Raw genomic sequence first — 15,304 nt, forward strand, 5'->3', positions numbered from 1 at the left:
AACAGGTGTGCTCTTCATTTTGAGTGGAAGGCAGAGGTCAAAGTGGTATATCTTTCTGAATTTCACATGATCTTATTCCTTAAGATAGGTTCCTTTACTAATCCTTGAGCTCACCATTTCTGCTAGACTATGTGACCAACCCTCCCTCTGGATTGGATTATTGCCATCCATGTACACACCCACACTCATACCAGGTAGTGGAATTACACCACCCCTACTTTTTAAGTGGATGCTAGGGTGGCAAACTCAGGTTTCCATTCCTGTGCAGTAACTACTGGTCTATCATCTCACATCTGAGAAATACTTTTGAAGGATGACCAAAAAAAGATTCACTAAGGAGATATTATTTTAACAGAATACATGTGAATAAGCCCTGCAGTTACCTAATATATTTCTCAGGAAAAGATGGTGCAAAAGACCTGAGGTAGTATCTCACAGGAAAAGCATGTCCTTAGGCAGGAAAGATAAGAGACAGTTATGAGAGATGAACATTAAATATCTGGAGTTATGAGAAGGTAAGAATCCTTGCTGGGGCTGAACTTGGTTAGAGACTTAGAGGTGGGGCATGAGATCAATTGATATAGCCATTGAAAACATCTTTCTAGTTGCAAGGCAGAAAAGAGGACAGATTCTGTGGGCATGAACACAAATGGTAGAGAAAAAAATAATGAATGAAAAAGATTGAACTAGGGAAGTCATATCCATCACATGCAAGAAACAGCCAATACATTCCTAATTCCCCTGCAGCTGTAGATGCTCACAATGAACATCTACAAACTTGGACCCATCAAAAGTCAATAATGGAATAGGAGGAGTCTTGTGGAGCTTTAAATCTCCATGAAGAATGACTTCTTGATATGATGCTTTGATTGAGAAATGTCCTTCTATGGGTGCATATTGGTTCAAAAATGGTGGTTCCTTTTTGGGTGATGTTATAGAACCCTTAGGAGGTGAAGCTTTGTTGGAGTAAATATAGAACTGAGGGAGGACTTTGAAGGTTGATAGTCTCGCATCCCTTTCTGTTCTTTTCTATGTGCTATGTATGGATAAAATGAACAATCAAAATACAGCCAGTTCCCCATCCCCACTGCCATTCTATACCTTCTCTACTATGATCAAAAATATCTTTATATTATTTATGGTTGTTACTGCTGTAAAACAAACACCAGGATAAAAAACAGCTTGGAGAGCTAGGAGTCAGGGCCGGAACTCAAACAAGGCATAAATGTGAAAGCAGGAACGAATGCAAAGTTTTATTCCCCATGGTTTATTCAGTCTTCTTTCTTATGCCAGAGAACCACCTACCAAAGGGTCATACAACCCGTAGTAGTTCCTCTCACACTAACCACTAACTAATAAAATAGCCCCTAAGCTTGTCAGTATGCCAGTCTTAAAGAGATATGTCTTCAAATGTGATTCCCTCAACTCAGAAAACTAGCTTGTGTCAAGATGAGAAAGAAACTAGGCAGTACATCCCTCCAGAACTGTAAGCCAAAGTGTTCTTTCTCTCTTTAAGTTTCCTTGGTTATTGTAGTTTATAACAGCAACATAAAAGTACCAAGAAAGGAGGGCTAGTTGCTATTAAAAACATGAACATAGAAAATGTTTGGATCTTTGGACTAGAAAAGCCATAGAACACTAAGCAGAACTTCATATAGCATTCTATCAAGAATCTGGAAGACAATAGTTCCAACATTAAACAGGACATTAGAGGCATATCTTATAGCTTATGGGGTTTCAGAAAGGAAGGATTCTATTATCAAAGAAGCCAAACATCCTTCAGTACATAGTTTGAAAATGTTTGCCTGAAGCAAAATTTAAAAGTAATAGACTTGTTCAATTGAAGTAGGACATTTCAAGACTGTATAACATTGAGGCTATGGGGTGGTTATTGCTGATCCCCTTTAAGCAGGTATGTAATAAATAAGATCAACAAGTGAGTTAGGAAGAAATTAAAAATGTTCAGTTTGGACAGGAAACAAAAGATTAAGCTTGCAGGCAGGTTGTGTACTGAAAATGAAGCAATGATTGTTAAAGAAATCAGTGTCGTAGAAACAAAGTTTAGAGCTGAGATGAAAGGATGGACCATCTAGAAACTGCCATATCCGGGGATCCATCCCATAATCAGCCTCCAAACGCTGATACTATTGCATACACTAGCAAGATTTTACTGAAAGGACCCAGATATTGCTTGTGAGGCTATGCCAGGGCCTAGCAAACACAGAAGTGGATGCTCACAGTCAGCTATTGGATGGATCACAGGGCCCACAATGGAGGAGTTAGAGAAAGCACCCAAGAAGCTAAATGGATCTGCAACCTTATAGGTAGAACAACAACATGAACTAACCAGTACCCCCCAGAGCTCATGTCTCTAGCTGCATATGTATCAGAAGATGACCTAGTCGGCCATCATTGGAAAGAGAGGCCCATCAGTCTTGCAAACTTTATATGCCTCAGTACAGGGGAGCGCCAGGGCCAAGAAGTGGGAGTGGGTGGGTAGTGGAGAGGGAGGGAGGGTATGGGGGGAACTTTTGGGATAGCATTGGAAATGTAAATGAAGAAAATACCTTATAAAAATAAAATTAAAAGCCTCCTGCCCTTCTCTGGAATAATAGGAAAAATCTGAGCAATACCATAGCTAGATAAGCCTCTTGTGAAAGAGTGTCTAGGGGATTACTTGCTCCTACAAAGTAATTGTCTTATAATATGAAAGACACTTGCAACCACGATCCAATGGAGAGGGAGTGTATCCCAAGATGGCGCTGAAATGTTGCAGGGTCACCCACTTGCTACTGGCTTTAGATATATTAAAACTACAAAACTGAAACAGTTATTGTCATTTTTCTCTGTAGTTTCAGAGAACTAGTCTAGGCTGGGTTGACATTCCTAGGAGGAAGCCTTGAGAAACCATTATATGATGCTCTGAAGGTAAAACCTGGATCATGGCCGAGCCTACAAGTTGTTAAAGATTAAAAACCCACAAGACATCAATGAAAGCTGCCTACAGGAGGTGGAACCTGACCATGGGAGACGTACATGTTATAAAAGTCAAAGTGAGAGGGTGTCATTGTCAGAGTTTCTATTCCTGCACAAAACATCATGACCAAGAAGCAGGGTGGGGAGGAAACAGTTTATTCAGCTTACACTGCCTTGTTCTTACACAACATGTTTACCATGTTTGGTGCTGTTCATCACCAAAAAAATCAGGACTGGAACTCAAGCAGGTCAGGAAGCAGAAACTGATGCAGAGATCATGAAGGGATGTTCCTTACTGGCTTGATTTCCCTGGCTTGCTCAGCTTGCTCTCTTATAGAACCCAAGACTACCAGCCCAGAGATGGGCCACTACCAACCACAATGGGCCCTCCTCCCTTAATCACTAATTGAGAAAATGCCCCACAGCTGGATCTCACGGAGGCATTTTCCCAACTGAAGCTCCTTTCTCAGGAATAATTCCAACTTGTGTCAAGTTGACACACAAAACCGGCCAGTACAGAGGGGTGGGACCTTCTAATCCCTTTGAAACTAATCTCCAGATCCTGCATATGATGTTTTCCCTGCTGAGTTTTGGTCTTAGCTTGGTTTAATCTTCCCTGCTGTTCTTTCACTTCTCCATTTGACATGGCCGTGTGTACTCTGTGCCATGGCACACATGGCTCACTATTTCACTCTACATAGGCTTGAGATTCTATTGAGTCTCAGAAGAGATGTTTGTCTTTCAATTGTGGAAGCTGAACTAAATGCATTTTACATTATAGCGTGATGTTGAGTCTTTGAGGGCTTAGAGACAGAATGTGGTGCTTTTAGTAAGAGATGTCCCCATAGGCTTATGTTTGAAATAGTTGGTTCCTGTTAGTGATAGTGTTTGGGGGAAGGTTATTGGATCCTTTGTATGCAGTCTTTCTTGAGAAAGTATGTCACAGGGAAGACTTTGAAGGCTCATAATCTCATCATACTTCCTCCTCTCTCATTCTGATTCCTGTGTGTGGATTAAGACAAAATATTGATCAGCTAGCTTCCCGATTGCATTGGCATGCCAGGCATTCCCACCATGCTTGATTTTCTTTAGACCTATAAGCCAACATAAACTTCTTCCTTAAATTTATTTTGCTCATTGTACTTTGTCATAGTAATGAAGGAGTAACTAAGTCTATAAAGGGACAATCATTTTTCTTAAGTTTAGTATTTACTGAGGAGATCTTAGAACTTAGTTTCAAGTAGGTGATGTTAAACTCCTGTTGAAAAGTAGTCCTGGTCGAGAGAGAGAGAGCACAAAAGGGAGGCAGAGAGAGGGGGAAACATTAATATTGGAAAGGGACTTCTAAGGGGGAAATGATAAAACTGTATGGTGTGGGGAGATTGGACAAGGTTAGGCTTTATAATAGTAGAATCCATTTTATATATGTATGATATTGTCAAAGAAGAAACTCAGTAAAATTTATATAAGATGAAGAAAAAGGAGGGTAACAAAATATACTAGCTATAAAGATATGACATAGGTCCAAGTTGGAGAATTTAAGGTGAGGACAAGAAAATAATAAATGGTAGCAATTGACTTAAAAACAAAACAAAACAAAACAAAAATTCTGTGAGTAGATTGGATTCAAGAGAAAGAAAGGAATGTATGTCCTTATGAAACTAGGTAACCAGAGTGAATGGCTCGGCCACTCTCAGAATCTGGGTACTCAGAGAAGGAAGGGAGGCTATAGTGGGCAAGTGGACAAAGACAAAGAAATACTCAAGAAAGTTATGTTGAATCCATTTACATATCCAAATGAGGTATTGATTAAGAAATTTGTAAAAATTATGAGGCATGTTTTCACAAAAAATATGGCAATTTATTTACAATATCACTGTAGTGCAGAATACCAGCACCCACGCAAATGTATATTTTCTATTTTTCTATTTACCAGAACAATTAATTTATTTCTTCTCTCCCATGAACCCAGATGTGTGGGTTAGCAATACATTTAGAAATGAATCATTCACCAGGAAGATAACCTACTTGCATAATATTTCACTCAAGATCATCTACTTGTAATTGGCTAAATGATATAGTACAAATTTCTATTATTAAAATTGGTGAATATTACTCAGACATGAAAATTAGCCCATGGCTGGATGTGAATGGTATCCTCAGCCCTGTCTGAGCACTAGAAACACTGCTTATTTTTTTGTCTTATCTTTCTCCTATGGAAAAAAATGCTTAAAAAGGTATAAGCTGATAAACACTGACTGTCTAGCCCCAGAGAAGCCAGTCTGTGCAAGTTAATTGCTTAGACCCGACAGTGCAGAGAACAGCATTAATAAATGGGGTGTATTGGGTTGTAGAGAGAACAGATGTGAGTTTTCTGCTTCACTGTACGATGAATTAATTCTCTATCTTCCATTTATATACTGCCTTCACCACTGAAGACCTGTGTTTAAAGATGTGGTGGTAACACAACCTTCGCACAGTCTCCACTATTTCAAAAGCCTCCTGTGACATTTTAAATCTCTCCCTTAAGATGAAGTCCTCTTTTTGCAGTAGTGAGAAGAGGGAAGGTTGCTTTGCCTTGAAGTACTGCAGAAATATGATTTTGGTCTCTGGTTGCTCCAGACATGTTCTTATAAACCTAGTGCCTGGAGAAACTGGAATTGTACAATTACCTATAACTTTCTTCCCCATGGAAAACGCAGTTGAAATATATTGTTCAGTAAATTTTGCCATTTTAGGTTTTTGCCTGACTCAAAAGATGCATGTCTTCCAGCTCCTAGGGAAATTGCTTTTATTAAGGGTACAGAAGAAAGATTGATCCATGAAGAAAGTGCACATATTTAAATAACACATGGAAGTAAACGTCAGTTTTGTCGCAGACTTCATTATTTTGTGTCAAATGTCACACAAACCATATGGGAATTTACTACTTCTCAGGGTACAAACCAAACATTCTGAGAATCTATTTCTAGAGAGAAGTTAAGAGTGTGAAATATCTTTATAAAAGTCATTATTTGCCTGATTACAGCTCTCCTCAGTGCTTCAAACCAGCAGAATCCTCACAAAGCCCAAGTGAGTTTTCCAAGACTGTCACTTGTACTGACAGGGCTCGCAACGAACCCTACAATATCACAATGCAAATCAAGGAAGAGTTTCTCTGAGCAAGCGACTGTTCAAATTCTCCATCACCCCACAGAAAGGCACAAAAGAGCACAAAGCCTAGATAAAACTATTTTCTGACCTAATGACACTAGACAAGATAGGTTTAAAATATACTAAATTACAGGTTTAGAAAAGTCACTGTTAAACAGCTAGATAAACTGTAATTGGCTCTAGTCCCCTTCATCACAAGAAAGTATCAAGAATGCAGTGTAGTGTAGTATAGTGCATGGTGTACTCTAGTGTAGTGTATAGTGTAGTGTAGAGTAGCGTAGTGTGTAGTGTAGTGTATTGTGTAGTGTATTGTATATCCATACACAGATTGAGGACAGAGGTTGACATCCAATGACTTATACTATTGTATTTCCAATTTATCTTTTGAGATAGGCTCTCTCACTGAATCCAGACCTTACTGCCAGGCTTGGAAGATCCACCTGTCTCTGCCCCTAAGCCTTACTACAAGGGCTATGGTTCAGGTGTGTAAGATTTGCACTCATATCATCATTATTGTCCAGGTGGTATTTAAAGACTCCCCAACCCATATCAGCTTTAAATTAGGGTTTATATAATATCTTATTACTGCATCCTAAAAATATTACTCTAATCATAAATGCTGTTAAACATTCATATGACAGAGTTGGTGCATGATTGATGCAAATGTAAATAATATCCTTAATATGGCTCATTATTTTGTTTTTGTTTTGTAATTAACAACTTTCAGGTGATGGTGACTATGTGTGAAAATATATATATATGTGTGTGTGTATGTGTGAGTATCTGAATATATATACATATGGTATATATATATATGTGTGTGTGTGTGTGTGTGTGTGTTTATGCATGTATATGTATAAATTTACAGTTTTTAAAAATATTGAAACTTCTACAAATATTTAACTAAAAATCCTGATCTCTATTCGTACATTTAATTTCTCTAAATCTCAAAGTTTCCTTTATTACTTGCTTTCATTTCATTTTTTTAAGTATTTTGAATACAAAGACATAAAATGTTACCAGAAACTCCATGCTACAATGTAGGTAGCATCTTTCCAAACCTGTGCCAAGTTATAATGCTTTAAAGATTAAACTCAGATTTTTTCACTCATCACTTGCCAAATAATACTGAATCAAAAACAAAGTAAAATAATGCAGACTAAATTAGTTCTGTTGAGATCAAACTAGTTCTCTCAAACTAACAGGTAGTCAGGGAAAGATGAGATGTTCTTAAAACTCCAGTTGACTTCTTCAAAGAGACAAGATGAATGATCAAGTATCTCAGTGGAACACACATTGATCAAGTTAGAAAAAAAAAGTTAAAAGGTTGACATTTAATGCAAATGTGAAGATAAAGCAGCAAGCCCATCAGAAATTACACAAGAAAATCCTAAAACTAATTATGCTAAGACATTTTCTCAGATAGAAAATCAAGAAGCATCATTGATGATAAACACCATAATGACGAATTAAGAACATTTGTGATTCTAGTAACTACAGAAACATAACACACACACACACACACACACACACACACATACACACACACACACACACTTTATTGGTTATTTGTTTACAATTCAAACGTTGTCCCCCTTTCTGGTTTCCCCTTTGAAAGTCCACTATCTCATCCCCTCTACCCGTGCCTCTATGAGGGTGCTCCTCCAACCAACCAACCAACCAAGTCCCAATTCACTGCCCTGTCCTAGCATCCCCATATGCTGGGGCACACTAATTGTCCACATGTCCAAGGGCCTACCCTCCCATTGATGCCAAATAAGGCAATACTATGCTACATCTGCAGCTGGAGCCAAGGGGTCCTTCCATTTGTTTTCTTTATTTGGTGGTTTAGTCCCTGGGAGCTCTGAGGGGAATCTGCTCAGTTGATATTATTGTTCTTCCTATGGGGTTACAATCTCCTTCAACTCCTTCAGTTCTTCTCTACCTCTTTCCTTAGGGTCCCATAGTCAATCCAATGGTTGGCTGAGAGCATCCCCACCAGTATTGGTCAGGGTCTAGCAGAACCTCTCAGGGGACTACTAAACCTGGTTTCTGTCAGCAAGCACTTTTTGGCATCAGCAATAGTGTCTGGGTTTGTTGTCTGTATATTGGATGGATCCCTAGGTAGGGCAGTTTGGATGGCCTTTCCTTCATTCTCTCCTCCACTCAGTCCCTATATTTTCTTTAGAAAGAAACAATTCTGGGTTAAAAGAGGAGAGGGAGTATAAAAGTTGGCAGGATCATGTATGGTAGGAAATGGAGGAGAAGTACAGAGGGTCAGAAAATTGAATGGAGGTGTGTCTCAGTGGGGGATGGGGAACTGGGGCTAGCCATTAGAAAGTAGAAAGTCCCAGATGCCAGGAAAGGAAAGCAAGAGGTTCCCAGGACCAAATGGAGATGACAAATTACACACACACACACACACACACACACACACACACACACACACACACATTCTGTATTTGTCTACATGACTGAATGATGGCTAATCTTGGTTATACACATGAATATGTCTGTAATCAACTAAACATGATATAACTAGACAAGTCCATGAGGAATTTCCTTGCTTATCATTTAAGGTGGGAAGACTGACCCTAAAACTGTACAACATCTTCTGATATCATCCAACATAAAAACATATGAAAAAAGGAAGCCTTTGCTTTTGCCAGCATGTACTCAGTATCATTAGTAAGTTCATCTGTCCTCTCACTGAGACATTTCTTGGCTGGTGTTAGAGCCGATTTCTTTGAGATTCTAATGTATATTGAAGACCAATAGCTCTCTATGAATCTTCTGAAACACCAACACAAGATTGAAACTGTTGAGACATCTAGCCTTCTGCACTGAACAACTGCAGCATTCTTTGACTTTTTCTTGGAAGAAAGCCATTAGCCTTTGTAGAACTACCTGTACCATATAGCCTTTAAGCCACTATAATTAATAGATGTAAAAATAGATATAGGTCTAGGTATGCGTGTATAGAGATGTAGGGATAAATAGAGATAGAGATAATAGATAATATATAGCCACATAGACATATAGATATAGATGATAGGTAGATATATAGATTTATAGATATATAGATACATGCGTAGATAGATAGATACATACATACATACATATAGATAGGTATAGAGATATGGGTAGGTACATACATAAATAGATATAGATGAGATAGATGATAGATAGATAGATAGATAGATAGATAGATAGATAGATAGATAGATGCTAGATAGATAGATGTTAGGTAGATATAGATAAATAAAGAGAGTAAAAGATACATGCATACATACATGTTCTATCACTTTGGTTCCACTGGAGAAGCTGTCTTAGAGTTTCTAAGAAGCATGCTGTGGAGGAAAGGATTTATTCAGCTTACACTTCCATGTTGCTGTTCATCACCAAAGGAAGTCAGGACTGGAACTCAACCACGTCAGGAAGCAGGAGCTGATGCAGAGGCTATGGAGGGATGTTACTTACTGGCTTACTTCCCCTGGCTTGCTCAGCTTGCTTTCTTATAGAACCCAGGACTACCAGCCTAGGGATGGCACCACCCACAAAGGGCCCTCCTCACTTGATCACTAATTGAGAATTGATTGCATTTCCTCAAGGGGGGGGGGCAGGGGGGACTCCTTTCTCTGTGATAACTCCAGCCTGTGTCAAATTGGCACACAAAACCAGCCACTACATAAGCCTTACTGTAGCCGCCTGCGGCCACGTGAACTAGGTTCCCTTGAAAGGCAGGCTGGGGCTGAAAGAGATCAGACAGTGAGAAAAGAATGAGGCCAAGACAAACCTTTCTGTTCAAAGCCTCTGAAGTTTACTGAGAGTCCGTGCTTATAAAGAGGGTAGGCCCATCTCCCGCCAGCCCGTTCTTGGTGACGGGAGCCAGCCCGCAGGTGATCTACAGGGTGTGATTCCGGAAGTCTCAAGGACCTTTCACGGGGAAGCAGAGTCTTGGAGAAGAGCAAATAGAGCCATCAAGGTCAGAAGGCTCTACCCTAGGTAATCTCCTTAGTGGCAGGCTACAGCTTCTTAATAACGCTCGCATCAGCATCTCACAGACATGCATGGACATCTACATTGCTCTGCTACTGCTTGTTATAGTAAATGTTAAAATGTGCTAAGCCAACTCAGGTATGAGAAAGGACACAGAAAAGGTAATAATGGGAAGATGATGTAGTTGAGAAGGACTAAATTATAAAATGGATTGCTGCTCCACTTAGCTCCATCATTTGTTGACTGCCTGTCCTTGGGTAAATCTTTTAATTAAACTTACTCAGTTTTCTCATAATAATAATGGTGATTATAATACCTAACAAACACAGAGTTTTGCATACAGTTTAAAATATAGATGTTCAGCTTTCTATTCAAACACATTATTATAGCTACCACCAGTTAGTATTTTGCTCTCATTGTGTGCAGAAGGAAAAATAACAATAAAACTGAAAATCGGAGGGGTGCTAAATACCCCCTGTACAGTCCCTATTCAGCCTACACGTGATTAATGCCCAGGACTCTCCTCAACTTGGGTATGAAATAGGAAACCACACTTATTAGAAATAGAATTATCATTACATTATGAGAAAAATAAATTACCAACCAATTAAGATTTATGAATTTCCTGTCTTAGTGAACTAAGGAAAATGGTCTTTGATTCACCTGAGTCATGACCAGTTCCTTGAAAGGTATCACTGAAATAAACCCCACTGGAGAACAAGGATTAGGGTGTTTCTTTGGGTAGATGCTATGGACCACATCACTAAGGATACACTCCAAGAATAAAGAAGTAAAGGAAAGCAAATCCCTAACATTATACTTTAACCTTAAATCTATTACAAATGTTTAAATTTCTTTTTTTGAAACTTATTTATTTTTATACACCATATTCCATTTCCGTTTCCCTCCCTCTGCTCTCTGCTTCACATCCAACACCTCCTCCCCACCCTCCTGTCTCCATGTAGATGCTTCCACCCCTTACCCCACCTGACCTCTAAATTCCCTAGGGCCTTCAGTCTCTTGAGGGTTAGGTGAATCATCTCTGAATAAACAGAGACCCAGGAGTCTTCTACTGTATGTGTGTTGGTGGCCTCATATCAGCTAGTGTATGCTGTCTGTTTGGTGGTCCAATGTTTGAGAAATCTCAGGAGTTCCAAATTAATTGAGACTGCTGGTGCTCCTACAGGATCGCCCTTCTCCTCAGCTTCTTTCAGCCTACCATAATTCAACACAGAGGTCAGCTGCTTCTGTCCATTGGTTTGGTGCAAATATCTGCAACTGACTCTTTCAGCTGCTTGTTGGGCCTTTCAGGGACAGTCATGATAGGTCCATTTTTATGAGCACTCCAAACTCTCAGTAATAGTGTCAGGCCTTGGGACCTCCCCTTGAGCTGGATCCTACTTTGGGCCTGTCGCTGGACCTTCTTTTCCTCAGGCTCTTCTCAATTTCCATCCCTATAATTCTTTCTGACAGGAACAATTATGGGTCAGAGATGTGGGGTGGCAACCCCATCTGTCATTTGATGCCCTATCTTCCTGCTGGAGGTGGGCTCTATAAGTTCCTTCTCTCTACTATTGGGGATTTCATCAAAGGTCCCTCCTTTTGAGTCCTGATAGTCTCTTACCTCCCAGGTCTCTGGTGCATTCTGGAGAGTCCCCTCAACATCCTATTTCCTGAAGTTGCCTGTTTCCATTCTTTCTGCTGGCCCTAGGGGATTCAGTCCTTTTCCCTCATCCAATACCAGATCAGGTTCCCATCTACCCACTGTCCCCCCAACTCCTTGCCCCCATCCACTTTCCCTCCAGGTCCTCTCCTCCCTCCCCTCTTGTGATTGCTTTCTTCTCTCTCCCAAGTAGGACTGAGGTGTCCTCACTTGGGCCCTTCAGCTTGTTTAAATTTCTTACAATTAATTAGGTGTGGGATCTGAAACTGGATGAAACTAAAGATTAAAAAGGAAGGGAGATCCAGTTGTGAAAAATATATTGTGGTTTGTGGAAATATTTGTTCTTCTAATATATTTTCTATCTCTTATGGAGGACATCAAACAGACTTTATTTTCATGTAATACAAGAATAACCTATACATTTTCGTTTTGGGGGGTTGTTTGTTTGTTTGTTTGTTTGTTTTGTTTTTTCCTGAGACAGGGTTTCTCTGTATCGCCCTGGCTGGCCTGGAACTCACTTTGTAGACCAGGCTTGCCTTGAACTCAGAAATCTGCCTGCCTCTGCCTCCTGAGTGCTGGGATTAAAGGCATGCGCCACCATGCCCAGCCAACCTAGACATTTTCAAGCTTCTATGATTAGACACACACACACACACACACACACACACACACACACACACACCATGTTGGACCATGAAAGTCAGTCTATGTTCTGGTCAAGCGAGGCTTACTCGGGAGACTCAGTAGAAAAATGTACAAGGGACCAAACCTTAAGCTATGCTCCCAGACACAAGTGCCTGACACCACATCAACTCCTCAACTCCACAATCCTGTGACTACCAGTCACATAGACAATATCCCAAGCTCCTGGTATTCTGGCTACAGCCAGGTAATCTCCTTCCCACAGTTACCTGGCAACAGCAAGGTAGCCCAGCCCACTATAAAAGGGGATGCTAGGTCCTTCCTCTCTCTCTCTCTCTCTCTCTCTCTCTCTCTCTCTCTCTCTCTCTCTCTCTCTCCACAATAAAGCTCTAAACCATAGACCTCTGCTCACTGAGATCCATCCTACTGGAGCAATAGAGCAGGCTTCCCTCTATCTCTCACTGGGAGGCCTTCCCTGCACTCTAGCCAAGACCTACTGCTAGCCAACCAGAACTGCCCTCTTATCTAGTAGCCTGAGCTAGCCAGACTCTCTTGTCTCCGTGGTAACCTGCCAGAGCTCTGCTCCTACCTTCCCCTTCTGCCCCTGGGCCAGAGTCCATCCAAGGTTCCGTGCTCAGCTCTTTCTCTACATACAGCGATGTCTGGGATGTCTGAAGGTGAGGACCTATTGTCCCTGGCCCAGTGTGCACCTCCCAGGAGGTTCCATGGGGTCCCGTGGCAGTTTATCTGATCTCTGGTGGGACTCGGGTCTCCCACCCCTTCACTTCCCCATGTACCCCCCCCCCCACACACACACACACACATATTGTTGCTGCTGTTGCCCTAGTAACTTATATAGAAGCCCAGTGTTTCTACAACATTAAGATATATAAGATGGTTGTTAAAATTGATCTATCATGAAAATACTCATCCTTTAGTGTGGAATAAAGTACAGAAATGTAAAGGTTTTGATTAGTATTTTTTTGATGCCTGCTAAGTCATGTAGCTATTCTAGTTTCAGTTTAAAAGACAAAAAAAAAGAATAAAAAGAATGAGATATACTACACAATGTGAAATGATTATATACATAATTATTATTTTATATTATTATAATTATTTCTAAATGAAAAATTAGTGTTGATTATTTAAGAAAAGGTAATTTTAACTGCTGACTGCCATTTAAATTTACCATTGTTTGAGAAACTATAGGCATAAACTATTGCCAAAATGAAATACAAAATTTTGTTAGTCTCTTTGCTACCACTATGTTAAAAATACATGAAACGATAAGCCTAAAAGGAGGAAAATGTTTGGTTTATTTCATACTTGCCTAGCCACTTATTTTGGGGGTTTGATAAGTCAGTTCACCAAAGTGGGGCAGTCCTTGGGAGTGGTAGGTGGTCCTTTTATGGCGCAAAGAGAGATAGTACAACTAAACACCAAATCTCTTAAAGAGCATACTTACCATTAGGCCTACCTCTTAAATGTCCCATCACTGCAACAGACAAGCCTGGGGTGGTGGTGGTGGGGAGACGTTCAAGATATAATAGATAGCAAAAACATCTTAGGACAATTGAAAAGTGAAATGTCTAATTAAATATGCAAATGTACCAATCATGGTGGGAACTTTGTATTGGCTAAATGAGTTTGGAAAAACTGCTTTGAAATAGGACTAAGAACCTAAACTAGCAATATACTTACAAAAATCTGGCTAAGTGAGAGTGGGTTCCATTTAACAACTCTATGGCATTCAGCCATTGACCAGATTTGAGTGACTACAATAATAATAAATAAAGACCATCTTCTCTTTGTAGGAATAGAGACCACCTTCACCTTTGTAGGAATGCGGGATGTGTGAAGTTAAAAATATCAGAACTTAAATCAGGTCAGACTTTAACCCCAGACTTTGAGAAAAACCAGTGGATTTCTATGAATTTAAGGCCAGCCTTGTTTATACAATGAGTTTCAAGCTAACAAGTGCTATGAAGTGTGATACTGTTGCAAATAAAAACAAAATAAAACAAACAACTGAAAATCACACACTTAAGGAACATGTTAGTGTAAAAGTACTAAACTCAAATTTGTTCAGTGTTCGAAGGCAGTAGCATAACAATTGTCCAAGTATCCTCAGAACTGACCCAGTTTTAACACTGAATATATAATAATTTCATACCCCACCCCCCAAAACCCAAGTCTCAGCAAAATTGAAATAGTTGGTTATTTTATTTAGTGAAGAAAAATACAGTTTGTCTGAAAGAAATAACTAGAGTAATATGAAGATACATATAAAGAAGTAATGTTTTCAGTGCTATGAGTTGCCCCTTTTGCATTCCTGAAAAAGGAACTTCTATTGGCCCACTAAAAGACTTCTTTCTCCCTGGCCCAACATATAAATAGTGTCTTGAGAGGTCATAAGCAATATGGGATTTACATTGTGAGATTCATGGTTGAATAACATTGTAATATTTGACCTCCAATATGTAACTCAGCGTTGTGTACTGAGCTGGCAGTGCTAGTGTCTCTTGAGAAAGAATTTATTTGCTCGATCCGTACCCCATGTTTACATTTACCTCATTATACAAAATCAAAAGACATATAGAGCTCCTCTTCCTAGCACAGTAAAGAACACTACCTTCCCGAGAAAGCCCAGGGACTTTTGTTCTTGTTTATTTTACTGAGAATACTGTATTTTCTGGTAGAAGTTGCTCAAAATGCTCAGAGCAAAGACAAATAGAAAATGTTCCGTATTCAAATCTCTCTATCCTGTATTGAACAAAAGCTATGCAGAGCCCATTGAAGGAAAATGGCTGTGTGGACATTTATTTTATGACCACTTATAATTAACAATAAAACTTTTTTTGTTGTTGAAGA

Source organism: Mus musculus, chromosome 10 (genome assembly GCF_000001635.26).
Source record: "Mus musculus strain C57BL/6J chromosome 10, GRCm38.p6 C57BL/6J".
Lineage (NCBI taxonomy): Eukaryota > Metazoa > Chordata > Mammalia > Rodentia > Muridae > Mus > Mus musculus.